The following is a 25,835-nucleotide window of genomic DNA, read 5'->3' as shown; positions in this document are numbered from 1 at the left end:
GGTGGGATTTGAACCGCTGAACTGCTGATCTAGCAGTAGCTTGCAGTGCTGCATTTAACCACTGCGCCACCTTGCAGTCTTGCTCTGATCACATGCCGCACAGTTCTCCTAATGTTCTTCTTTTCCTGTTTGCACTCTAGATTATAAAGGTTTATTACTCCAATATGGATACAACATATTTGCTGATAGTGAGCTTCTCCAGATGGCATCATTAAATAAAGACATAATAAGGCATAAAAGACCCCAGTCCTGTCCACAGTTAGTTAATAAGCTGCTGTGCAGACCATCTCCTGCTGGCTTTCTTGTATATGTATGTATGTGTGCATAGTAGTTTATATACTGTCACAGTGACAAAAGTTACTGTGTATAGTCTGCCATTGGTCTTGAATTTCATTTATGGAGTCATTCTACTCCGACTTATGGCTACAGTTACAGAGCTGTTTGAGAAACAATGAATTCAGGCGACTCCTTTAGAAAAAGGACCAGGGAGTTATTGCTCCTGTCATCACCAGCTCCCCCTCCCTCCAAAATAGACCAGTGGGTTCTTTTAAAAAAAGTTTTCCACAATCTACCTTTGCTAGAGGGTGCACTCAATAGGTTCAATATTGAAACAAGCAATGGTTTGACAAATAAGAATTACAGACGTAATGTCCTTGAGGGCAGCCATTCATGGGTCACTAGCTTTTGCTTTGTGCTATGTTCATTTATCATACCCTGGAATCTGCTTGGAGTGAAAATATCAGTGCTCTGTTCTACAAGTATCATTGCACTTTTATCTCATAAAACCTTTAGTTATACAGATTACTACCTGCAGGTTGGTTGTAGCCAGTCCATTGTCTCAAAGTAAATGGAAGGCAATTATCATAATTCAGAAGGTTTGCTGTGTGTGTGTGTGTGTGTGTGTGTATGTGTATGTATGTGTACTTGTGTTGCTGTGGTTGTAAGCTACTCTCTCTTCCTGTGCTGCTCTCTCTGCTTTCTATCTATCTATATGCTACCAAAAGTTTTTAAAAAACTGATTGTATTTAACTGTTTGTTGGTAGTCACAAGTTAGTCCAAACAATGCATTCTACTGCAACAATTTTTGGATTAAAAAGCCTAAAATCTACTAACTTAAACAATGCATAAAAAACCCAGGACTCATTATTCCTGCGGCATTGAAATTTCCACAATATTCAAGCCAGGTTTTGGGTTTTGTTTTTTTTTGCAAAATTGTGACCATTGCAGTGTTCCCCTCAGTCATGTGATGATGATTTCCAACACACTCTGCAAGCTTCCCACAAGTAAATTCAATGGGGAAGTCAGCAGAAAGTCAGAAGTCACTCCCTCTCACTGATTTGTTGCCCTCCCTTGATCATTCGGTTTATTTGCTTAAATTAATAAATATTGACTTATTATTGAGGGCCACACTCTGAAGATGAGAGTTCAATCCTAGGCAGTAACAGATGTTTGTCTATCAGGCCAAAAAGAAAATATATCTGCTGTCAACTCCACATAGGTATCAGGAAGGGGATCCAGCCAGTAAATGCTCACCTCCATTCAGATGCCCCAACCCCACCTCAAAGCAACGGATTCAGTGTCATAAAAAGAAAAAAAATAAGGATCACTACAATCTTTTTCCTATTTATGATATTTACTCTTCTTGCTTAATCATGGTACCATCCAGCATTGAGGTACAAAATCAGATTAAAATTTAATATTCATTCTGGTCACCTCAGACTGAACTACCTTTCTCTTGAATGACCCAAAGGGTCACAGGGTCATCTAGTCCTTAATAAATTTCCCTTCACAAATCATGGTGTGTATTTTCCCTCCCTGCACCTAGACATGACAGAGGTTTCTGTCCTGTTAATTCTGAAGTTGAAAAAAGTATATTTTTCTTTTTCAAAATAAAACTTTGTTGTCCAAACTGTTTTCTATTATACTTGCAGTCATTTATCACTTGCTCTGAGTCTTTTTTTTAAAAAAAAAAATCTTCCTGGGAAGGACCAAAAGTTCCATAGAAACAGTATTCAGATTTTGGAAAGATAGAAGAAAGAAATAGAAGACTATTAGACAAGTCAAACTGCCTTATTTTGTTTAAGGCCAGTTAGGAGATGGCAGAAATAATAAAGGAACATTATATTTGGCTTTTTAATGGAATACTTGGAGGCTGACTCTTAAATCCTCTTAAGAGGAAGTAAACCTTATTGATTTCTTAACAGAATTTACATCTCTGTTAACTTGGAGGGATTCTGTATTTGTGCCTACATATTTTGGAGAAGAGGAGAAAGTAGAGAAAAACATATTAAAATGTATTTATACTATAAACCAGTGATTTCACGCAGATTCGTAGTCTGCACAATCTTTTCAGTCAGATTTGTGTCAATTAATCTGCGCATGTGCAGGACCTGGATGGCTGCCTGGCTTCTCACTCGATAGAAGCCGGCAAGACGAAAGAAGATCTTAGAAGAGCCTCCGGAGTCCGTGACAACTTTGACTTAAGGTCCTGGAAGGACTGTATTTTGCGGATCGAGTGGGGACTGGCATTTGAACATTAGCCATCTCCGGTCGCTTTCCTAGCTGTGGATTTGCCGAAGCCTGGAACTGGAACTGGAACTGCTGCGTGGCGCAGAGGAGAGATGGCGGCGCTGCTCTGCTGAACGCTGCGTTTTAAATCTTGGACGCTTGCCTTTGATTCTATCTGAGCGGCTGCTTTTCCAACTGGAGTTGAACTCTGTTTTTTTTATTCCATCTATGTGGTGAGCAGTGAGCAGGAGGGATTGGGAGATCTGTTAGATTGAGACCATCTGGAATGGAGTTCTGTGGGATCGGCGGATTCGGCGGCTGGCTGCGCGTACCGCTGCCGTGGCCGTTCCCCCCCCACCCCCCAATGCCTTGCTCGCCCTTTCCTGCCTCTCCTCTCGCCCCTCTCCTCTCGCCCCTGCGTCCCTGCGCCCCTGTCGGGTTCCGGCGACCCTGAGTGATCATGCTGCTCAGAGTGAAGGGCGGCGCCGTGCTGACATTGTCCATGGTTGAGTCGGTGAGAGGCCTGGACGCCTCCCCCTTTTTTTCCATCGCAGCCTTTCGGATACCACTCCTGTCCCTCTTCATTACCGGCGAGCCTTACCATCTCCCTACCCAGCATTGACTCTCCTTCGCCTTGGCTGGGGCCATCTGCTCTGGTCATTCTATCTGCCCTCCCTCTGACTGTTTGCTGCCTGCCATAGCTCCAGTTAATTAGGTAAATTTAGTTAGGTTTAGGTTTATAGTTATAGATAGTTTAGGCATAGATTAGATATAGATTTAGGATATAGTTTAGGCATAGATTAGATATAGACTTAGGTATAAATACTGGAGACTGTACCATCTGTGGGTGCTCTCGGCCTTGGGGCAGGGCTAGTGGAGACCGGGGTTGGGGTCGTGGCTAGGGTTGGGGGTAGAGTTAGTGTTGGGGCTAGGGCTAGGCTATGCTGGGGTTATTAGGATTAGCCTGGTGGAGGGTTAGAATGGGTGAGCTTAGTTTGGGTTGGTGTTAGTTTTTGGTTTAGGCTTAGAATTAGGATTAGCTTTAGGTTAGGATTAGGTTTAGTAGTAGGACAAGGTTGGAATAGGGCTAGGAGTGGTAGATGATGGCAGCCGTAGGGGTCAGGACTTGGCTCTGTAGGAATTGGCGCCCTTTATCCCGTCTTCTGGAGCAGCTTGGGCCAGTCCCAGACGTTGGCCCCACAGACTCTCCCCCCGGATTCTGGACCCTGCTCAATCTTAGGGGAAGGAGAAGATCTACCCCCCGACACGGGGGCCATAAATTGCTTGTTGGATCTGGAGGGCTTAGGACTGGAAAGCTGCTGTGTACCAATACCGGACCCTTATCCCGTGCCCTCTCCGCTTACAGCCACTTTATATGCTACTAACTTTGGACTTGTGGCCTGGGAAGCTCTTCTAGGACTCAGAGGAGGGGAGAAGAGCGGAGCAGCTCACCCTCCATCTGCACACCATTGTCTTACATTGCACTAGCGCAGTGCTCCGCGAATTTTTTTAGGAATGTAGTGTGAATGGTATGCTTGGTTGATGTTTGCACCCACTTTTTTAAAATTCATACTGTTGTATTTTCTGTGTTTAACTTATTTCGTGGGGACTGCATGGGTGAGTGGCTGCGTGTGTATGAGAGGGTTGAGAGTATTGCCTGGTGTCTCCTCCACTGAGTGCCACTACCCAGACTTACTTCCCGTCCCAGATTGAGTGTTAAGGATTGCCTGCTGGATGGTGCGGGAGCTGCGGGAGGGGTTGTGGGGTCTACGGTAGCGGGGGAGGGCCGGAGCATTACGGTCACTATGGGGAGGGGCAAGTATGACGGGAACTTCAGGGCTGGCCATTACCAGGGAAGGAGGGTTCGCTACATCACAGAGATCCCTCCTTCCGGCCCTGTTAGTTCCACTCCAGGGCCAGGTGGTGAGAATTGTCAGGGCCCTGGTCTCAGGCTGTTGTTGCTAAATGCCAGGTCTATGGTTCATAAAGCTCCCCTTGTCCGGGACCTAATTTTAGACAAGGGGGCAGACCTGGCATGTATTACTGAGACCTGGCGGGGCCCAGAGGGAGGAGTCCCCCTCACTGAAATGTGCCCAGAAGGTTTTCAGGTGCTTCATCAGCTGTGACCTCAGCGAAGGGGTGGGGGAGTGGCTGTCATCGTCCAAGGGTCTTTAGTTCCTCGTAGGATCCCTGCTCCGGAGTTTGTCGGGTGTGAGTCCCTGTTGATGAAGCTGGACCTTGGTGGTCAAGTGGGTCTGTTGCTAACGTACCTACCTCCCAACAGCGTTGCAACAGCCCTCCCCTCGCTCCTCGAGTCAGTAGCTGAGTTGGCGGTGGAGTTCCCCAGGCTTATGGTTCTGGGGGATTTCAACCTGCCTATACTTGGTGAACGCTCTGATGGGGCGCAGGAGTTCATGGCTTCCATGACAGCCATGGACTTGACCCAAGTAATTCGAGGTTCGACTCATTCAGCGGGTCACACACTTGACCTTGTGGAGATGTGATCTAGAGTTGAAGGGCATTAAAACCTTGCCCTTGTCATAGTCTGATCACTTCCTGCTGAGGCTTGACTTTCGGAGGCCAATCCCCCACTGTAGGGAGGAGGAACTGATTAGGTGGTTCCGCCCCAGGCGCCTGATGGACCCTATGGGATTTCAGACGGCGCTTGGAGAAATACCTGACACTATCATCCACAATCCGGTGGAGTCCTTAGTCGCTGCTTGGAATACAGTGGCGGCGGGGGCTCTAAACCGGATTGCACCTTTGCGACTTCTCCAAGGTGGCGGATCCAGGAGGGCTCCTTGGTTCACCGAGGAACTCCGGGAGATGAAGCGCCAAAAGAGACGCCTAGAGCGCCGCTGGAGGGCCAGTAAATCTGAGTCAGAGTGAGCACTGATGAGAGCCTTTATTAGAGCCTATCTCGTGGCAATACGGGCGGCGAAATGTTCGCATTTTGCCGCCCTTATTGCGTCCGCCGAATCGCGCCCAGCCGCCTTGTTTAGAATAACCCACTCCCTCTTGAAAGGGAGGCATGTGGGTGACCCTCTACAGGGTAGAGCTGAGGAATTTGTTCAGTATTTGAAGGATAAAGTCACTCGGATTCGGACAGAGCTGGACTCCAATTGCACGATACCAGCCAAGGTACCAGGGGAGGGTCTTGAGCATGTTTTATGGATTGAGTTTCAACGGGCTTCTCCTGATGAAGTGGACAAGGCCATGGGAGCGGTGAGTGCCTCCACTTGTATACTGGACCCGTGTCCCTCGAGGCTGATCTCGACCAGCAGGGAGGTGACACGCGGCTGGATCCAGACGATTGTGAACACCTCTCTCCAGGAGGGAATCTTCCCACCCCTCCTAAAGGATGTGGTGGTGAGACCCCTCCTGAAGAAATCGTCTCTGGACCCAGCCATTTTGAGCAACTATCGTCCAGTCTCCAACCTTCCCTTTGTAATGAAGGTTGTTGAGAAAGTGGTGGCCTCGCAACTCCGACGGTCCTTGGACGAAGCCGATTATCTAGACTCTTTTCAGTCGGGTTTCAGGCCTGATTACAGCACGGAAACTGCTTTGGTCGTGCTGATCGATGATCTCTGGCGGGCCAGGGATAGGGGTCACCCCTCTATCCTTGTGCTTCTTGACCTCTCAGCGGCCTTCGATACCATCGATCATGGTATCCTTCTGCGACGGTTGCGAGAGGTGGGGGTAGGAGGCACCGTTTTGCGGTGGTACTCCTCCTACCTCTTGGACAGGTCGCAGTCGGTGTTGGTCGGAGGGCAGAGATCGACCCCAAGGCCCCTCAAGTATGGGGTGCCGCAGGGTTCGGTCCTGTCCCCCCTCCTATTTAACATCTACATGAAGCCGCTGGGTGAGATCATACGCCGGCACGGGATTAAGTATCACCAATATGCAGACGTTACGCAGCTGTATCTGTCTGCCCCGTGCCAACTCAGCGAAGCAGTGGAAGTGATGTTCCAGTGCCTGGAGTCTGTTAGAGTCTGGATGGGAGCAAACAAGTTGGCACTCAATCCAGACAAGACCAAGTGGCTTCTGATATTCCCTCCCAAAGATTGTCCAAATGTTCCATCTCTCAGGCTGGGGGAGAAATTATACGCCCCTCAGAGAGGGTTCACAATTTGGGAGTCCTCCTGGACCCACAGCTGACTCTAGAACACCATCTGTCGGCTGTGACCAGGGGGACCTTTGCCCAGGTCCGCCTGGTGCACCAATTGCGACCCTACCTGGATCGGGAGGCCCTTCAGACAGTCACTCACACCCTTGTGACCTCAAGACTGGATTATTGTAATGCACTCTACATGGGGCTGCCCTTGAAGAGTGTTCGAAGACTCCAATTAGTCCAGAATGCAGCCGCGCGAGCGATTGTGGGTGCACCAAGGTACACCCAGGTTACACCTATCCTCCGCGAGCTGCACTGGCTATCTATTAGTCTCCGAATCCACTTCAAAGTGCTGGTCGCTACCTATAAAGCCCTACATGGCATCGGACCTGGGTACCTGAGAGACCGCCTCCTGCCGATTACCTCTCTCAGACCAATTAGATCGCACAGGTTGGGCCTCCTCCGGATTCCATCTGCCAGCCATTGTCGGCTGGCGACTCCCCGGGGGAGGGCCTTCTCTGTTGCAGCTCTGGCCCTCTGGAACGAGCTCCCTGTTGAGATCTGGACCCTTACTACCCTCCCGGCCTTCCGCAAAGCCACCAAGTCCTGGCTGTCCAGCAGGCTGGGGGGAGCTGAGAAGCATCTACCTCCATGGAAATTGTGAATGTTGGTTTTGTTTTTAATATGTTGTCTTTGTCTCGTCCCCCCCTTTCCCTTGTCTTTTGTGAGCCGCCCGGAGTCCTCCGGGAGTGGGCGGCATACAAGACAAACAAACAAACAAACAAACAAACAAACAAATAAATAAATAAATAAATAAATAAATAAATAAATAATAAATAAATAAATAAATAAATAAATAAATAAATAAATAAATAAATAAATAAATAAATAAATAAATAAATAAATAAATAAATAAATAAATAAAATATGACATGTACTGCATAATAAAATAAATTGGTAAATAAAAATGATGTTGCTTGCTGGGGGGAGGATAGAATCCAATATTATATATTATTGCTAAATTTATTTTTCAGATGTCATTCCGTACATGTCCATCACATGTCATTGGTTACATGGTAAATAAAATGAATGTGTTTTTTTTTAAAAGATCAGTTCCATTTTTTTTCTCAATTGTTTTCAGAAAGTGCATCTAATGGAGATGAGAACTTCCCAGGCATAGTACAAAAACAATGAAGTTAATTATTTTCTGGCTAATTGGAAAGTTGATGAAGAATTTTATTTCAGCAATTATGCATGTTTATTGAATGCAATAAAAAAAAGTTTCCTTCTAAAGCTTTAAGGTAAGTTCCATTATTCATCTTTTATTGGTTTCACAGAATCTCAGACTAAATGAAAAACTTTTACAGGGACAGTAAGGTAAGTTTGGAGAGGCCTTTTGTCATAGCATTAGGGATGCAATTAAAAATTATTATGCTCCTGTTCACCCTGCAAGCTGACATATTTTCATCATTAGGAGAAAAACCATATTGAAGCAGGCAATATATTTAACAGCACTTACTGCATATTTGTGTGTGTATGTGAGGGGGGGAGCGGGAGAGGGAGGGAGAGGGAAAGAGAGAGAGAATTTGCAGACCTCCAAAACAATCATAAAGCTAAAAATTAAAATGTGTCAGTATAAAATTTCCCAGCATTAAGGAACAAGCAAACCCATCTACCAATCACAGGAACTCTCACCCCCAAGAAAAGACCAGAAGCAGCCATATTTTAAAGTTTTTATCATTTTATCCCTGTCAGACTTACTAGGTAGACCAAGCAGGAAACATGATAAGCTAATAGTACCTTCCTGAAACATTAACAGAATCCGCCAATCATCTTTATAGCTCAAGAAATAAGTCATGTGGATGAGATAGAGGAGTTTGATAAATAAATAATAAACTTAGTGAGGGCCAGTGGTGGGATTTAATTTTTTTTTTACTACTGGTTCTGTGAAGTGTGGCTTTGTGTGCGTGGCAGGGGAAGGATACTGCAAAATCCTCATTCCCTCCCCACCCCACTAACCTGCTTTCCAGCTCCGTTCTCCTGTTCAGGGCAACAAAAGAAGATCAGCTGGGAGGCAGCAGGGGCTGAGGCAGCCTATTTGCCAGTTCTCCAAACTACTCAAAATTTCCACTACTGGTTCTCTAGAACCTGTCAGAACTGGTTGAATACCACCTCTAGGAGGGTCCCTTCTAAGCATCTTGCTCTACCCACATGCAGCTTTTTATCTGATTCAATCTTCCTTTCAATATAGTATCCAAAACTTCCATAGTTTCCCTAGGCAACCCCACTTCCCAAGATCTTTCCCACATACCATTACAATCACTCAAGTCATCTTTTCTTGAGGCTAAATAAAGCCAGTTCTGGGATTTAATATATTGATCCTGGTGAAGAAAGTTTGCACCCTCCCTCCTAGAAGAATGAAGTATTTTAGGAAACATTAAAAAGCCAGAATATTATAACTATCTGGGTGAGAAAAAGAGAAACATGCTCTTGGAAAGCAGCCCCCAACTTTGTTAATAGCCCCAGAAAGACTGGACCATCCTATCTGCAAAACAAAAGATCTCTAGTTCCAGGGTGATGAGATTAAGACATGACCCTCCAGGACATAATAGGATTAGCCCTCTACCCATCTAGCAGCAGAGCTCATCACACGGCACGTAGGCATATTGCATCACCCAGCAAACTTCAATCAGGCTTAGCAATAGCAATAGAAGTTAGACTTATATACCGCTTCATAGGGCTTTCAGACCTCTCTAAGCGGTTTACAGAGTCAGCATATTGCCCGCAACAATCTGGGTCCTCATTTTACCCACCTCGGAAGGATGGAAGGCTGAGTCAACCCTGAGCCGATGAGATTTGAACAGCCGAACTGCAGAACTGAAGAGCTGAAGTAGCCTGCAGTGCTGCATTTAACCACTGCGCCACCTCGGCTCTATCCCAGACAAACTCCTAGGATTTGCACATGACCCCTACAGCAGCCCATAGGATAAATTCCTTGCACAGGAACAGGAAGCTCTAGGACAAGGCCCAAGAGAGGGTATAATAACACTCCCTCTCCACTCCATTTATTCAGCTGCACCAGGACCATGTGCTTAATGGTTCTGCTCCATTAAACCATCCTTCCAAGCAGCCTCCAGGTTTCCAGTGTCTTTCTCCCCACTTGGAACTGAACCCAGATGGCCATTTCTTCCAACACTGGTCATCCATGTTAAACTCATTGATTTGAATGTTTATGTTTTTAGGGATATCAGCAGGGTGTGGTCAATATAAAAATATAAAAATCAGATGGAATTTCTATTATACCACCATAGCTACATATATAGATAGATTAGATAGATTAGATAGATTAGATAGATTAGATAGATTAGATAGATAGATAGATAGATAGATAGATAGATAGATAGATAGATAGATAGATAGATAGATAGATAGGCAGGCAGGCAGGCAGGCAGGCAGGCAGGCAGGCAGGCAGGCAGGCAGGCAGGCAGGCAGGCAGGCAGGCAGGCAGGCAGGCAGGCAAAAAAATAGACAATGGATGGACATGTGTGATCTGTCTATCATCTATCTATCTATCTATCTATCTATCTATCTATCTATCTATCTATCTATCTATCTATCTATCTATCTATCTATCTATCTAGTTATCATATTTTTTGGAGTATAAGACACACCTTTTTCCCTCAAAAAAAGGGTGATAATCTGGTTTTGTCTTATACACTGAATACAGAATTTTGGCCTCCTGAAACCCTGCCCCCTTCACCAAAATGGCTGTACATCGCCTTTAGGAGGCTTATGGAGTGCTCCTGGGGGCTGGGGAGGGCAGAAATTAGCAAAAAAAGGCCACTTTTTTGCTCGATTTTGCCCCCCTCCCAGCCCTCAGGAGCACTCTATAAGCCTCCTAAAGGCTATGCATGCCCTTTTTTTGGACAAAAAACGGGCCCATTTTCGCAAAAAAAAAAATGGGCCATTTTTTTGGAGGTCTGCGGAGTGCAAAATCTTTTTTTTTTAATTTGCCTCTTCAAAATCTTGGTGCGTCTTACACTCTGAAAAATATGGTATCTATCTATCATATCACCATGGATGGATGGATGGATGGATGGATGGATGGATGGATGGATGGATAGACACCCACACCCACACGGAGTGTGCACGGAGGGGGGATTTTCTAAACGTCCCATTGAATGCAGAGGAGGGGAGAGAGAGAGAGAGAGAGAGAAAGAGGGAGTGTGTGCACAGGAGGGGGGATTTTCTAAACGTCCCTTTGAATCCAGAGGAGGGCGGAGAGAGAGAGAGAGAGAAAGAGGGAGTGTGTGCATGGAGGGGGGATTTTTGAAATGTCCCATTGAATCCAGAGGAGAGGAGGGAGAGAGAGAGAGAGAGAAAGAGGGAGTGTGTGCACGGGAGGGGGGATTTTCTAAATGTCCCATTGAATCCAGAGGAGGAGGGAGGGAGAGAGAGAGAGAGAGAGAGAGAGAGAGAGAGAGAGAGAGAGAGAGAGAGAGGCTGAAGGAGTGTGTGCACAGGAGGCACAGGAGGGGGGATTTTCTAAAAGTCCCATTGAATCCAGAGGAGGAGTGTGTGTTTCTGTGTGTGTGTGTGTGTGTGTGTGTGTGTGTGTGTGTGTGTGTGTGAGAGAGAGAGAGAGAGAGAGAGAGAGAGAGAGAGAGAGAGAGAGTCAGCTCCTCTCCATTAATTAATTAGGAAAGAAAGACCACGAGACTCCATGTGTAGAAATCAAATGTACTTTTACTAATTAAGAATGGTTAAAAGGCAAAGCGTAGCAAAGTCTGATTAATTAGGCGTGAAAGCAATTGATATACAGAATAGTCCATTCCCCACCCCTTGGCATCATACTCCCAGTCCAATCATAAGTCTTCCAAATGTCAGGTGCAAGATAACTTCAAAAGGCATCACGAAGATGGAATGTCGGTGCCGTTAGTCCTGGCGGGAAACACCCACGCATGCATAGTCCGATCAGTCGCTGAACTCCAGAACCTTCCACCAGCACAATGAGTAACCCCTCCCAAATACCATGCCCTCCCTCCCCGTTTCATGGCAGCTGAAGCGATAGCAAAGCAGAAGCTGACATCCGGCCGTCCCCTGGAAAAAGGCGATCAGGCCTGTAAAACGAAAAAACACAAACAAACAGACGAACAACAAAATACAGAAGAGAAATGGGGCGGGGAAGAGAAAGTTAAGGCTTGTCAGGATAAGCAGCATAAAACTTCCGAAGCAGCCGGGGAGCACGAACATGGGACTTGTCAACCCATTCCGTATGAGAGGGGGGAAAATGTTTCCAAGCCACCAAGTACTGGACGCGATTACGCCGCCTGCAGGAGTCCAGAATCTCACGGACTTCCAAATGTTGTTCACCATCAATCAACAAAGGAGCAGGTGGAGGATCATCAGGCGGACGTAAAGTTGAAACCCGAACAGGCTTAATGAGGTTAACGTGGAACACGGGATGAACACGGTTGAGATGCTTAGGCAGCTGCAAACGAACGGAAACAGGATTGATGATCTTGACGATGGGGAAAGGACCAACATACTTAGGTCCCAATTTTTTGGATTTTTGTGTGGTCTGAAGGAACTTTGTGGACAAGTAGACCAGGTCACCCTCCTTGTACTGATAAGGCTGCGTACGCTTATCAGCTTGTTTCTTATGAGCGCGATGAGCAGCATCCAACGTAGCAAGAGTCAAAGACCAAACACGGCTGAGACGCTCGCTCCAGTCAGTGACGGAAGAAACTTGCGGTTGGTCACGAGACAACTCAGGAATAGGAACAAAGTCCTGACCAAAAACAACCCGGAAGTGCTGGTATGAACAGAATTGTTGTAGGCCACTTCAGCGTGCGGCAACAAGTCCACCCAATCATCCTGCTGATAATTGATGAAACAATGTAAATATTGTTCCAGAACAGAATTAGTCCTTTCACAGGCCCCGTTAGTCTGAGGATGGTGGGCGGAGCTAAGGCCCTGGGCGGAGCCAATGCGCTTAAGAAATTCCTTCCAGAAGGTTGAGGTGAATTGGACACCTCTATCAGAAATAATACGATCAGGCACTCCATGCAACCGGTAAACGTGGGAAATGAAGAGTTTAGCGAGAGCCTTAGCAGAAGGAATCTTGTGGCAAGATATAAAATGAACTTGTTTAGAAAATAAATCCGTAACGACCCAAATGACGGTGTGCCCCTGGCTCTCAGGAAGCTCGACAATGAAGTCCATCGAAATTTCCTTCCAAGGGGCAACAGGCCGTGCCACAGACTGGAGCAGCCCTTGCGGTTTTCCAGGTGGCCGTTTAGCGGCCGCACAAACCGGACAACTGGCAACATATAGTTCAATGTCCTTTTTCAAAGAGGGCCACCAGAATTGCCTCTTCACCAGATGTAAAGTTTTTATGAAACCAAAGTGACCCGCCAATTTGGAATCGCGAGCACGTTGGAGGAAGACGAGGCGAAGAGAGGCGGGGACATAAAGCTTGGCTCCGATCCACGGTAGATCATCTCTCATCGTGCACTCATCCTGATGCTGCTGGAACCAATCGTCCTGGGGAAGGGCGCATTTGAGGTCAGAGAGAAAATCCTGAGGCACCTCCACCTTCGAGCGTGCTTGCTGGCAAGTGACCACCGGAGCCGCCAGGCTGGAACTGGGAAGAACAGGTTGAACAATGCTCAGTTTAGAACAGTTGTATTGAGGGAGCCTGGACAAAGCATCCGCCATGAAAATTTTTCCCCCAGGGATGTATTTGAGTGTGAAATTGAAATGGTTGAAATGTTGGGCCCACCGCATCTGTTTAGGGGACAGACGGCGTGGGGTCCTCAACGCCTCCAAATTCTTGTGGTCAGTCCACACTTCAAAAGGGTGCTTGGCGCCTTCCAGAAAATGGCGCCATGTGGTCAGGGCCCATCGCACCACAAACGCCTTCTTCTCCCAAACGGCCCAACGCCTCTTAGTGTCCATGAGTTTGTGTGAGGTGTAAGCGCATGGTTGCAAGTTACCCTGGTCGTTGGCTTGTAGCAAGACGGCTCCAACGGCGACATCACTGGCATCAGCTTGGACAACGAAAGGCTTGTCTATGTCGGGATGCTTCAGGACTGGTTCCGCAGCAAAAAGGCGGTTTTAGTTTTTCGAAAGCAGCTTGGCATTCCATGGTCCAATCCAATGGTTTGCTAGGCTTAGGTTTAGGCCCACCCTTAGACTTCAGCAAATTGGTGATAGGAAGCGCAATTTTGGCAAAAGAAGGGATGAATTGACGGTAGAAGTTAGCAAAACCCCAAAATTTTTGCAACTGTCTGCGCGTTCGGGGTGCTTCCCACTCAGTGACTGCCTTCACTTTCCCAGGGTCCATCTCAATGCCGGCGGGAGAGATGCGATAACCGAGGTAGTCAATTTTAGCCTGGTGAAACTCACACTTGGATAACTTGGCATAAAGTTCAGCAGCCTTGAGTTTTTTCAAAACAGTGCACACTAGAGCGACGTGTTGGTCATAAGTGTGAGAATATATAAGGATATCGTCCAAATATATGATAACGCCTTTGTAAAGGTGGTCATGCAAGATCTCATTAATTAATTGCATGAAAACTGCAGGCGCCCCCTGCAGGCCAAAAGGCATGACCCGGAACTGGAAGCAACCAAGAGGACAGTTGAAAGCAGTTTTCCATTCATCTCCTTCCTTTATACGGACCCTATAGTACGCTTCCCTGAGGTCCAGTTTAGTGAAAATGTGGCCCTTCCCCAAGTGGGCTAACATGTCCTTCATCAACGGCAGCGGGTATAAATTTTGGGCCGAGATGGCATTAAGGTTCTTAAAATTCACACACAGTCTCAGAGAACCATCTTTCTTCTCATGGAACAGCACAAGAGCAGAGACTTTAGGGCGGGCAGGCTCAATGAAACCCCGCTCCAAATTTTTATCGATGAACTTTCTCATCTCTTCCATTTCCCTAGGTGACATGGAATAAATCTGGGGTTTTGGCAACTTCACCCCGGGTAAAATGTCGATTGAGCAATCAGTAGGCCTGTGGGGCGGAAGTTTGTCGGAAGATTTCTCACTGAAAACTCCCCTCAGGTCCCAATACACCTTCAGAATTTTTTCCTCTCCTTCAATCCTCTCCTGCCCTCTGGTGGCCAAATCAGAACTGCAGCTAACAGGGTCTGAAGAAACGCCCTCCCCTTCCGGAGGTGTGTCCGTGCAAATGCGTAACCAACCCTCCCTCCAATTTATGCGAGGGTTCCATTTTTGAAGCCAAGGGAGGCCCAAAATGAGCGGCCTGTCCATTCCAGGAGCCACTATAAAAGAGATTAGCTCGGTGTGGGATCCCATTTTCATCTCTAGGGGCTCAGTAAAGAAATGGGCGGGTCCCCCCCCCTGCGATGGACCCATCTATCTGGCAAAAGACAATAGGGGTTTTTAAAGTTCTCAACTTGAGGCCCAGTTTCTCCACCATAGCAGGATTGATCATTGAGCGGGAACAGCCTGAGTCAAGGAGGGCGGGAAGACTTTCTGACCCCCCATCGGGCGGAACTCTCAATTCTATGGGGATTAGCATAGGGCCTTTGTTTGAACTCACCCAGCGAGGCGAGGCGTCGTCATCAGAGTCATCAGAGGAGCTGGTGGAGACGTCTGCTTCTCCCTCCAATGCCTGGCTGAATTGCAGGGGGGGGGGTTGGAATCTACAGTGAACGCGGCTTCTTTTCTCTTCTTGTCGGAGGTCTTGCTGGATTTCCCCTCCCGTTTGGAAGGGGTTGGGGCGGTCGTGGGTAGCTTGGCGCGGCATTCTGGCGCGCGATGGCCTACTTTTCCACAACAAAAGCAGGTAAACGGTCTGGATTTTCCAGAGGAGCCTCCCTTCCCTTCGCCTCTCACTCCGAAAGGGGTTTTGCGGCTTGGGGGGGAAGATTTCGCAGCTTTCTCCCTTTGCTTCTGCCTCTCCTCCTTTGCACATCAGAGTCTCATTAAATCCAGTTCAATATCAGCTGCATTTTCAAACCAAACTGTTAAGCGTTTGGGAAGGTGGCGATTAACACATTGTTGATAAATATCTTCATCCAAGCCCAAAGCAAATTTGTCCAAAAGGGCTTCTTCACTCCATCCCCTCTTGTAATTACATAGGTGTTGAAACTCCTGAATGTACTGGGACACTGGCCTGTCCTCCTGTGCGAGGGTCATAAATTTCAGTTTGCCCCGTTTCTCAGTCAGGGGGTCATCAAATCGTCTCTTGAACGCTCCCATAAACGCATTGAAATTCCTCAGGAGGGGGGAATTGGCCTGGTGTAAGCCTGTTCCCCAGTCAGAGGCCTCTTCATCTAAAGCAAGCAAAACCATGCGTACTTTCATAGCATCTAATTCAAAATCGGGCCCATAGATTTCCATGTAATTATAGACCTGCATGATGAAAGACCCCAGCTTCTTAGGATTTCCATCATACTTTACAGTTAAGGGGGGGACTTTAGCCATTCTGTGTCTTCTGGGGGGTGGGGCCCCTGGTCTGGCAGCACCCCTGGCTGGGGGGGTGAAGCTGCTCGTGGGTTTTCTTGCTCCCACCCCCTCTCGGCCTCTTCACCCTCCCCGAATCTTTGCCCAGAGTACCTCTGTTCCAAGTAATCAGGTTGATCTCTTTCCTGGGGTCTTCGTTCGGCTCCCGCCTCAAACGGCCTTTCCTGGTGTCTCCTTCTGGTAACGGCCGCATCCCAGTTTGCACCATCCTCTCTTTGTCCCACCGACAAAGACCAACAGGGAGGACTAGCAGGGCTCGATATCTCCAGCTGAGCCAATTCTTCAGGAAACAAGATATCAGTGGGTTCTTTGTCCTTTTCTCCATCGCTGGCTGGCGAAGACATTTTCTCTGTTTTGTCTCCTTGTCGTTTTGCACCTTCCACGGTAGATTGTAGTCTCCTGGAAAGGTGTTGTTGAGACTTCGCTAACTGTCAGCTCCTCTCCATTAATTAATTAGGAAAGAAAGACCACGAGACTCCATGTGTAGAAATCAAATGTACTTTTACTAATTAAGAATGGTTAAAAGGCAAAGCGTAGCGAAGTCTGATTAATTAGGCGCGAAAGCAATTGATATATAGAATAGTCCATTCCCCACCCCTTGGCATCATACTCCCAGTCCAATCATAAGTCTTCCAAATGTCAGGTGCAAGATAACTTCAAAAGGCATCACGAAGATGGAATGTCGGTGCCGTTAGTCCTGGCGGGAAACACCCACGCATGCGTAGTCCGATCAGTCGCTGAACTCCAGAACCTTCCACCAGCACAATGAGTAACCCCTCCCAAATACTATGCCCTCCCTCCCCGTTTCATGGCAGCTGAAGCGATAGCAAAGCAGAAGCTGACAGAGAGAGAGACTATCACTAAGTGTTGTAGCTTATGATTCTTGATGAATGTATTCTATTTTATTTTTTTTATGTACACTGAAGACAAATTCCTTGTGTGTCCAATCACACTTTGCTAATAAACTATTTTACTCTACTCTACTCTACTCTGCTCTACTCTACTCATTTCTATTTCTATTCTAATAAGGAGTTTAGCTTCTCTCTCTTGAAAATGTAAGCTAGCATAAGGCATTATAATGCAAGCTAGCTTTAGCTTTCAAACAGTTCATTTAGTGACCAAAGTGAAAAAAGTGACTGATTAGCATTTTTCACATTTAGCGACCATTTTTCACACTTAGCGACCGTTGCAGCATCCTCATGGTCACGTGATCAAAATTTTGATGTTTGGCAACAGATTCGTATTTATGATGGTTTCAGTGTCCTGGGGTCATGTAATCGCCTTGTGTGACCTTTTGACAAAATATAAAATTTTTAATCAAGCCCCCCCCGCCCCCCTGCCCCGGTCAATGGTGTCCCTCTTTACCAATCTGAAAATCTGGTCACCTTAGTTTTTAACTCTCTTGGGTCAGACAGACGTTCTGGTGATCAGAAAAACATGTCCGTATAGTTTTCTTGGCAGCACTAATTTACTGTTGCCTTCTTGAAAAATTATTGCTTTAACCTCCCCAGTCTACCGCTCTAGGGTTTCCTACTGATCTCTCTTATAGAAGAATGGAGCTCAGCACCAAGAAGGAAGGTCAGTTGTTTATTTTGTGAATTGCCAGGTTACAAATTGAGGAAAAAGTAAAATAACTGCATTAAAAAAGCACTTTTATGTAGAAAATTGAATTCCCTGTAAAATAGTGTGATTGTTGTGAATTGTATAGGCCTTGTGTTTTGGTTGCTGTTTTGGTAGTTCTTAGAAAAGCTCCTCCTTTCAGGAACCAGGCCAATATAGAACCAGGAAATATTTTCCAATTCAACCATTAATTTCAAAGGGACAACAGAGGATTCTTCCAATTGTTGGCTTAATGGTGTGTTGTTGGCTTAATTGATGACTACCATAGGGAAATTTTGTTATTAAGCCTTGTATTCATTCAGTAAAAAATAGAAAAAAGATTCTCATGATTCAGTCAATAATGAATGGAAAATGAGAGAGAACCTTGATACAATCAAAGATATCACTGAATGGTCCCTGTCACTGATCTAATTTTTCCAATCCAGTGATTGTTAATAAAGAGTGGAGCTAAAACAGAGTGGTTTGTGCTTGTGTGACATTTTGACATGCATCGAGAAATCATCATTATCAACATCATCATCTTTTAAAGGTAAAGGTAAAAGGTTTCCCTTGCACACATGTGCTAGTCCTTCCTGACTCTAGGGGATGGTGCTCATCTCTATTTCAAAACCGAAGAGGTAGTGCTGTCAGAAGACGTCTCCGTGGTCAGGTGGCCGGCATGACTAAATGCTGAAGGCGCATGAAACCCTGTTACCTTCCTGCCAAAGGTGGTCCTTATTTTTCTACTTGCATTTTTACATGCTTTTGAACTGCTAGGTTGGCGGAAACTGGGACAAGTAATGGGAGCTCACTCCATTACGCAGCACTATTCAAACCGCCGAACTACTGACCTTTCTGACTGACAAGCTTAATGTCATAGCCACTGAGCCACCTTCCAAATACTAACCAGGTTACATCTTGCTAGCCTTTGGAAATTAACAAGGGTTGATTAAATACTCCTGCCATCTGGATATTTTAATGTTACTGAGCATTTTGATTGGTGGAACAAAAGCAAGCCTGCCACCAACACTACTCCCTCATTGTCATCTATAACAATGTTGTGACTCTTCAGCAATTTGTGGAAACAATAGAACCTATAAATGGATTTAAATAAGTAGTCAAAAGTGAATTAATAAATTGAGTTTAAGAAATACTTACACATAGAACCTATGGTAATTATTTATAGAAGTTTTTCCCGCCTTGGGAATAACAATTGCAAGAATTGGATATGTCTAGTTTAATGAAAAGAAAGCTTAAGGGTGACATGGTAGCAGTGTTCCAATATCTAAAGGGTTGCCACAGAGAAGAGGGGTGTCAGCCTATTTTCCAAAGCACCTAAAGACAGGATAAGAAATAGTGGATGGAAACTAATCAAGGAGAGAACCCACCTAGAACTAAGGAGAATTTCCTGACAGCTACAACTACCGTATTTTTAGCAGTATAAGACACAGCTTTTTTCTCAAAAAAGAGGGTGAAAGTCTGGGTGCGTCTTATACATGAAATACAACATTTTTTGCCTCCCAAAACCCCACGCCTTCACCAAAATGGTCATGCATACCCTTATGGAGGCTTTCAGAGAGCTCCTGGGGGTTGGGAAGGGCAGAAATGACCAAAAAACTGGCTGTTTTTTGCCTCCATAGCCCCCAGCAGCACTCTATAAGCCTCTATAAGTAGGGTGACCAGACGTCCCGCATTTGGCGGGACAGACACGCCTTCTCATAATTTTTCCTGCGTCCCGGGCCATTCCCAAAATATCCCGCTTAATTTTGGCACCTTCTTCGACTCGCTCCCCCGCCCATCCATTGCCGCTCGCATGGGTGTGGTAGCGTAGCGAGTGAGCAGGCGGATGGGCGGGGGAGCGAGCTCGCCTTTCCAGCTCCACTTCCGGACAAGCCGTGGGAAAGCCTCCGCGAAAAGAGCCAGCTGGGGCCGCCACTTCTTCTCCGAACTCAGAGTAAGTGATGGGCGGGGCGAGTGAGCGAGCGGATGGTGGTGGGATCACCGCCTGCTGCACTGCAGCTGATTCACCCCGGGCCGGGCGGGCTGGGAGGCTTTGGGCGTTCTGGCGGGAAGAGCGCGGAGGAAGGCAGAGCGGCGCTCGATGTGACTCTGCTACTTCTGTTGGAGGAGCCCCTAGATAGGGAAAGCGGGTGGCGGGGCAGAGCAAGGGAGCGCAAGTTGCAGATCCTGGGCTCATTTGCAGATGGAGCTCTCCAGGCACAGGAGCGCTGGAAAAGTGCTCTGCTCATGCACCCACCAGGATGGAGCACGCTCGCTCGCTCGCTCCAGCCCTGCCTGCTGGCACGCTAAAGTGCCGGCATGACTTTGAAGTGCTGGCTTGCCGTTTGCCTTCCACGTTGGCCTGCGGGGAAGGCAATCCAGCCCTTCAAAGTCATGCCAGCAGTTTAGAACTCGCCCACCATTCAGCAAAACATCTTTCACTGAATGGCGGCCGAGGGGCATGCTAAAGTGCCGGCATGACTTTGAAGGGCTGGCTTGCCGCTTGCCTTCCACGTCGGCCCGCACGGAGGGCAATCCAGCCCTTCAAAGTCATGCCAGCAGTTTAGAACTCGCCCGCCATTCAGCGAAACATCTTTCGCTGAATGGCGGCCGAGGGGCACGCTAAAGTGCCGGCATGACTTTGAAGGGCTGGCTTGCCGCGTTTCCCTGGAGCGCCTGGGCTCCTTCTCTGGGCAGAGTTGGAGCCTCTCCTCCTCCTTCTCCCAACGAAAGGGCGCCCTAAAAAAAAAAAAGAAAGGAGCCAAGCCATTCCAGAGATGTGAAGGGAAGCTCCGGGCGAGAAAGCGGCTTTCAAAGCTCCATCGAGCCCGCGTGTGGATTTGTTTATTATTTGCTCGGGGATCCGGATCCGGGCCACCTGTTTCTCCAGGGGCAGCCCGAGCCTTTGAGCGGGGAGCGGAGCTTTCTCCCAAAACGGCGCTGCTGCTCCCCTTTGGCACTTCGCTCTGGGAGAAAAATGGAGCGTGACGGACTTTCCAGCGCAGATCAGAAGCTGATCCAGGAGAGCTGGCAGAAAGTGAGCAACAGTCCCCTGGAGCATGGCATCATCCTGTTCACCAGGTAGGGCAAGATAGGTTGCCAGACCAGAGGGTGCAGGTGAGAACTCTTGAACGAGAGAGAAAGAGGGGTGGGGTGGAGGTAGTGGTCGCCTGGTCAAGTTTGAGGCTGGGCGTTTTAAACATTGGAAGTAGCCCACCATCCTCAGCGAACTTAATTCAAAGCTCCCTCCGCCAGGAATGTACCCTCGTGGATTAACCAACCGCTGACTTGGGGCTAAAGCCTTGGTTTCCTTCCCATTTCCCTTCTTTAACCTAAACCCTCCCTCCCCCTCCTCTAAATGCCTTTTCAGGGCATCTGCTCCCTGCTCAGTGCCCTCCAGATGTGCTGGATTACAGCTCCTCTCATTATCATTTCTAATAAATTGCTGCGCTGGAGAGGATGTGAATCGAGAGGTGGTGCTCTGAATAAAGGCTATTTGGGAGCACCACATGGGGCTTTGGTTGCTGGACAAAGGTTAGAAACCAGGCTTGTCTTCTCCTCTCTTAGCTAGCTGGGAGCAGGCTCCCTTTTCTGTTTTCCCCATTTCTTGATTCTTGGGTGTCTCTTGTCCTCATTCAAATAATTCTCTATTGCTCTCTATGGGAAGCTAGCAAAACAAAACAAAAAGTCTGGGGAGAAAAACAGAAACTGTTCTTCACATTTCCCATGCATTTGTGAGTTTGCTCCATTGGTTGATTTTAGAGCAAGATGCACAGTGGAGAGAACTCTGCCTGGCTAAATTCATATACATGACAGCAGAATCTTCAAATGTTAAGAGAAAGGAGGTAGCTGGTTTTAACCAACTTAGAGCTTTAAGACAGAAGAGATTCCATTTCCATGCTGTGTTCTTAAACTGAGAAACCTACAAACACAAAATGTAGGGACTCACCTTTGGCCCAGTGGTAAATTTATGGAGGATGTGAGGCTCCAGGAGTATGTCCAGTATGGCGCTTACAAAAAAAATGGTGCAGAAGGGGAATCAGCAACGGGGGGGGGGGGAGAATGTGACTATTTTGGTCAGAAGCGTTCATGACCAGAGGTTCTACTGTATAACATCTTCACTTAAGACTTAAGATTCACTTAAGATATAACATCTTCACTTAAGATTCACTTAAGAACTGTGGCAAGAAAGGTGGTATAGTGACCAAAGTTACAATGGCATTGAAAAAAGTGACTGATGACCATTTTTCACACTCAGCAACCATTTTCACACTTAGCGACCATTGCAGCATCCTCATGGTCACGTGATCAAAATTTTGATGTTTGGCAACAGATTCATATTTATGATGGTTTCAGTGTCCTGGGGTCATGTAATCACCATTTTTGTGACCTTTTGACAAAATATAAAATTTTTAATCAAGCCCCCCCCCCCCCCCCCGCCCCGGTCAATGGTGTCCCTCTTTACCAATCTGAAAATCTGGTCACCTTATCCATAAGGCTATGCATGCCTTTTTTTGACAAAAAAACGGACCTGTTGTTGTGAAAAATGGGCTGGTTTTTGTTCGTTTTTGCCCCCCCCCCTCGCACTCTGCAAGCTGCCCCAAGGCTATTCATGCCTTTTTTATATTAAAAAAAATGGGCCCATTTTCGCAAAAAATGGGCTGTTTTTTGCTGGTTTGCAGAGTGCAAAAACTTTTTTTTTTCCTTTTGGAAAGCTCTTTAACTGATTGATGAGAATTACATTGATCAAGTGCTGTGCCAGAAGAAACAAAGTCTTAGGTGCTTCACAATTGTGTAGCACTTTCTCCATCACATGGATAAATACACCTGAAACATCTACCTACCTACTCTCTCTCCCTACCTACCTACTGTATTTCTCTATCTCTATCCCTATATCTACCTACCTACCTACACTCTCTCCCTCCCTCCCTATCTACTGTATTTCTCTCTCTCCCCCTCTATCTACCTATGTACTTACCTACTCTCTCTCCCTCTCTCCCTACCTATCTACTATATTTCTCTCTCTCTCTCTCTCTCTCTCTCTCTCTCTCTCCCCCTCTACCCACCAACCTACCTACTCTCTCTCCCTACCTATCTACTGTATTCTCTCCTGCTCTCTCTATTTCTCTCTCTCTATCCCTCTACCTACCTACCTACACACACTCTTTCTCCCTCCCTCCCTACTGTATTTCCCTATCTCTCTATCTCTTTCTATTTCTCTCTCTCTCTATCCCTTTACCTACCTACCTACCTACTCTCTCCCTCTCTCCCTACATACCTACTGTATTTCTCTCTCTTTCTCTCCCTCTCTATCCCTCTATCCACCTATCCACTTTTTTTTTAATTTGCCTCTTCAAAACCTTGATGCGTCTTATACTCTGGTGTGTCTTATACTCCGAAAAATATGGTATTAATCAATGGAATGACTTGTCTCCAGACATTGTAGATACTCCAACTTTGGAGGGGTTTAAGAAAAGATTGGGCAGCCATTTGTCTGAAATGATATAAGGTTTCCTTCTTGAGTAAGGGGAGTAAGACTAGAAGACCCCCAAGGTCCTTTCCAACTCTGTTATTCTTTTATTCTGATAATTGTACCCATTTTCAACAATCTTTAGCTCCTAAATTTGATGGTTTTTCTTTGCTGTTCTTTTGACTATTGGTCTTTTTTCCACAAAATTTCAACTCATACTCTGAGCTATAGACAGCAGTGAGAAGATTAAAGCAAAATATACTAATCAACTTAAAGCAAATTTGGGTGGTTGCTATGCAGACATAAAGCAATAATTTTATGAAAAGTGGAAAATTTTATTTTGTAATAAATTGTTATATTAGATTACCTTCAGATTAACTAACTGCAAATAGTATGTTTTGCAGATCAATTACCTGTATGTAATATCATACCATGATTTAATACAGAAGGAAAATTAATAAAGACAAATTATGAGAAATTCATTGCAAAAATAAATCCAATATTGTACCAAAGTTTGCTCATATCATGGAAATGTAGTAAATTGTTGCAAGTTCATGGTATTATTTATTATGTAAAAATGGAGTATGATAGACTGCAATATCAGAAAATTAGACACTTTAATTAGACTTGCAATAATGTACCAGTCTAAATTGAGTTTTAACACCCAATATTTCTTACTTTTTAAAACATTTATATGGATATTTGTGCACAATTATTCTTGCAACAGAGTGATTTAACATTATATAACATGAGTTACTTTCAGTGTTGGGTCATAAAAATATTTTCATTAAAAATATAATGCATTACTAGATAGTAATACAAAATTACCAACTCTGTTAATTCCCAGTTAGAGTCATTTTGCAGTGACGTGCGGTGAAGCTTCTGCCTGGTGAGGCGAAAAGAAAGAAAGCGGCTTCCCCCCCCCCGCAGCAGGCTGGAGCGAGAGCCGCGGTCTCCCAGCCAGCAGCCCCAGGAGGAAAGGGCGAAGAGGGGTGGCGGGGGATGTTCCAAGAAGCTCCCTCCCCTTTTTGGCACTCCGCAAGGCCTGCCGGAGCTCTGGGAGAAAGTGGCGGGAGCGGAATGCTGTCATTTATTGCCGGAAAGTCCGGTGAGGGAAGCGGGACTCGTGGAGACTCGCTAGCAGCTGGCTTCTCTGGAGCGGAGGGGGGATCCGCTCCGCTTCTATCGCCCCCCCTCTGCTCCAGAGAAGCCGGCTGCTAGCGAGTCTCCACGAGTCCCACTTCCCTCGCCGGACTTTCCGGCAATAGATGACAGCATTCCGCTCCCGCCACTTTCTCCCAGAGCTCCGGCAGGCCTTGCGGAGTGCCAAAAAGGGGAGGGAGCTTCTTGGAACACCCCCCTCTTCGCCCTTTCCTCCTGGGGCTGCTGGCTGGGAGACGGAACCAGGGCTGCCATCACCCTCCCCACCCCTCTTCACCTTTCGCCTCCGCGGTTCCTCCTCGCCCCCCACCTCCTCCATCCCCAAGTCTGTGTCCACCAGGTGTCTCGTGTTTATGCCTGCCATAAATGCGAGACGCCTGGCGGACACAGCGGGGGGGATGGAGGAGGCGGAGGGGGGCAAGGTGGCAGCCGGCAAAGAAAGGGGAGAGGAGGAGGAGGAAAGGAAGAGGGGAGCAGGATGGGGGGGAGAGGGCTGCCCCTCTCTTCTCAAACAAACAAGGCTCCCCTCCCTGCATCTGCTCCTTCCCTCTCTTCTCAAGCAAACTCTCTCTCAAATTGAGAGAGAGTTTGTTTGAGTGAAGTTAAGAAACACACACACACACACACACACACACAGACAGACACAGACAATAAAAACAAATGACAATTACTTAAATTACAAATAAATTGAATTCCTCCCCCCTGCCCCCTCCCTCTGACCAACATACCTTCCAGCTACGCCAAAATTCCAGATTCAGTCTAGCTAGGGTCCAGGGCCAGGCAGGCTAGGATAGTGGCTCCTAGAGCCACCACGTGCCCTCTGCAGGAAGAGGCCCGAGAACTATGGGCCTCATTTGCATACTATTTTTTTTTGCTTTTAACCCTTGGTTAACCCTTAAAAGGCAAAAAAATCCTTATTCAAAGGAGGCCCCGAGTTCTCTGGCCTCCTCCTATACTTAAACACTATGTACACTTCAAATCACCGTGAGTTGAAGTCTGGTAGCAACTAGCTTGGCCTTAATTATTTTAGAAAAAATCTTTAAAATTCCTTCCTTTTCCTGAGGAGACTGGTGAGGCCCCGCCTCCCCTGCCTCTAGTGAGTGCACGTCCCTGTCATTTTGGTTTAGCACAAGGGTCTCCAAACTTGGCAACTTGTAAACTTCAACTCCCAGAATTCCTCAGCCAGAAACTTGTGGACTTCAATTTCCAGAATTCCGCAGCCAGTTATGCTGGCTGGAGAATTCTGGGAATTAAAGTCCGCAAGTCTTAAACTTGCCAAGTGTGGGGACCCTTGGTCTGGCAGTTAAGGTACCAAGTTAGAAAGCAGAAGACTATGAGTAAAGCAGGAGATCATGAGTTCTACTGCTTTTGGCACAAAGCCAGCTGGATGGTCTTGGATCAGTCCTTTTCACTCAACCCCAGGAAGAAAGTATTGGCAAATCACTTCTGAAGTCTTGCCAAAAAAATTACAAAGGCTGGACCAGGCAGTT

Source organism: Thamnophis sirtalis, unplaced genomic scaffold (genome assembly GCF_051295495.1).
Source record: "Thamnophis sirtalis isolate CommonGarterSnake01/CBP01778 unplaced genomic scaffold, rThaSir2_p1.2 scaffold_5, whole genome shotgun sequence".
In the NCBI taxonomy this organism is placed as follows: domain Eukaryota; kingdom Metazoa; phylum Chordata; class Lepidosauria; order Squamata; family Natricidae; genus Thamnophis; species Thamnophis sirtalis.
Note: the sequence above shows the minus strand (reverse complement) of the source record.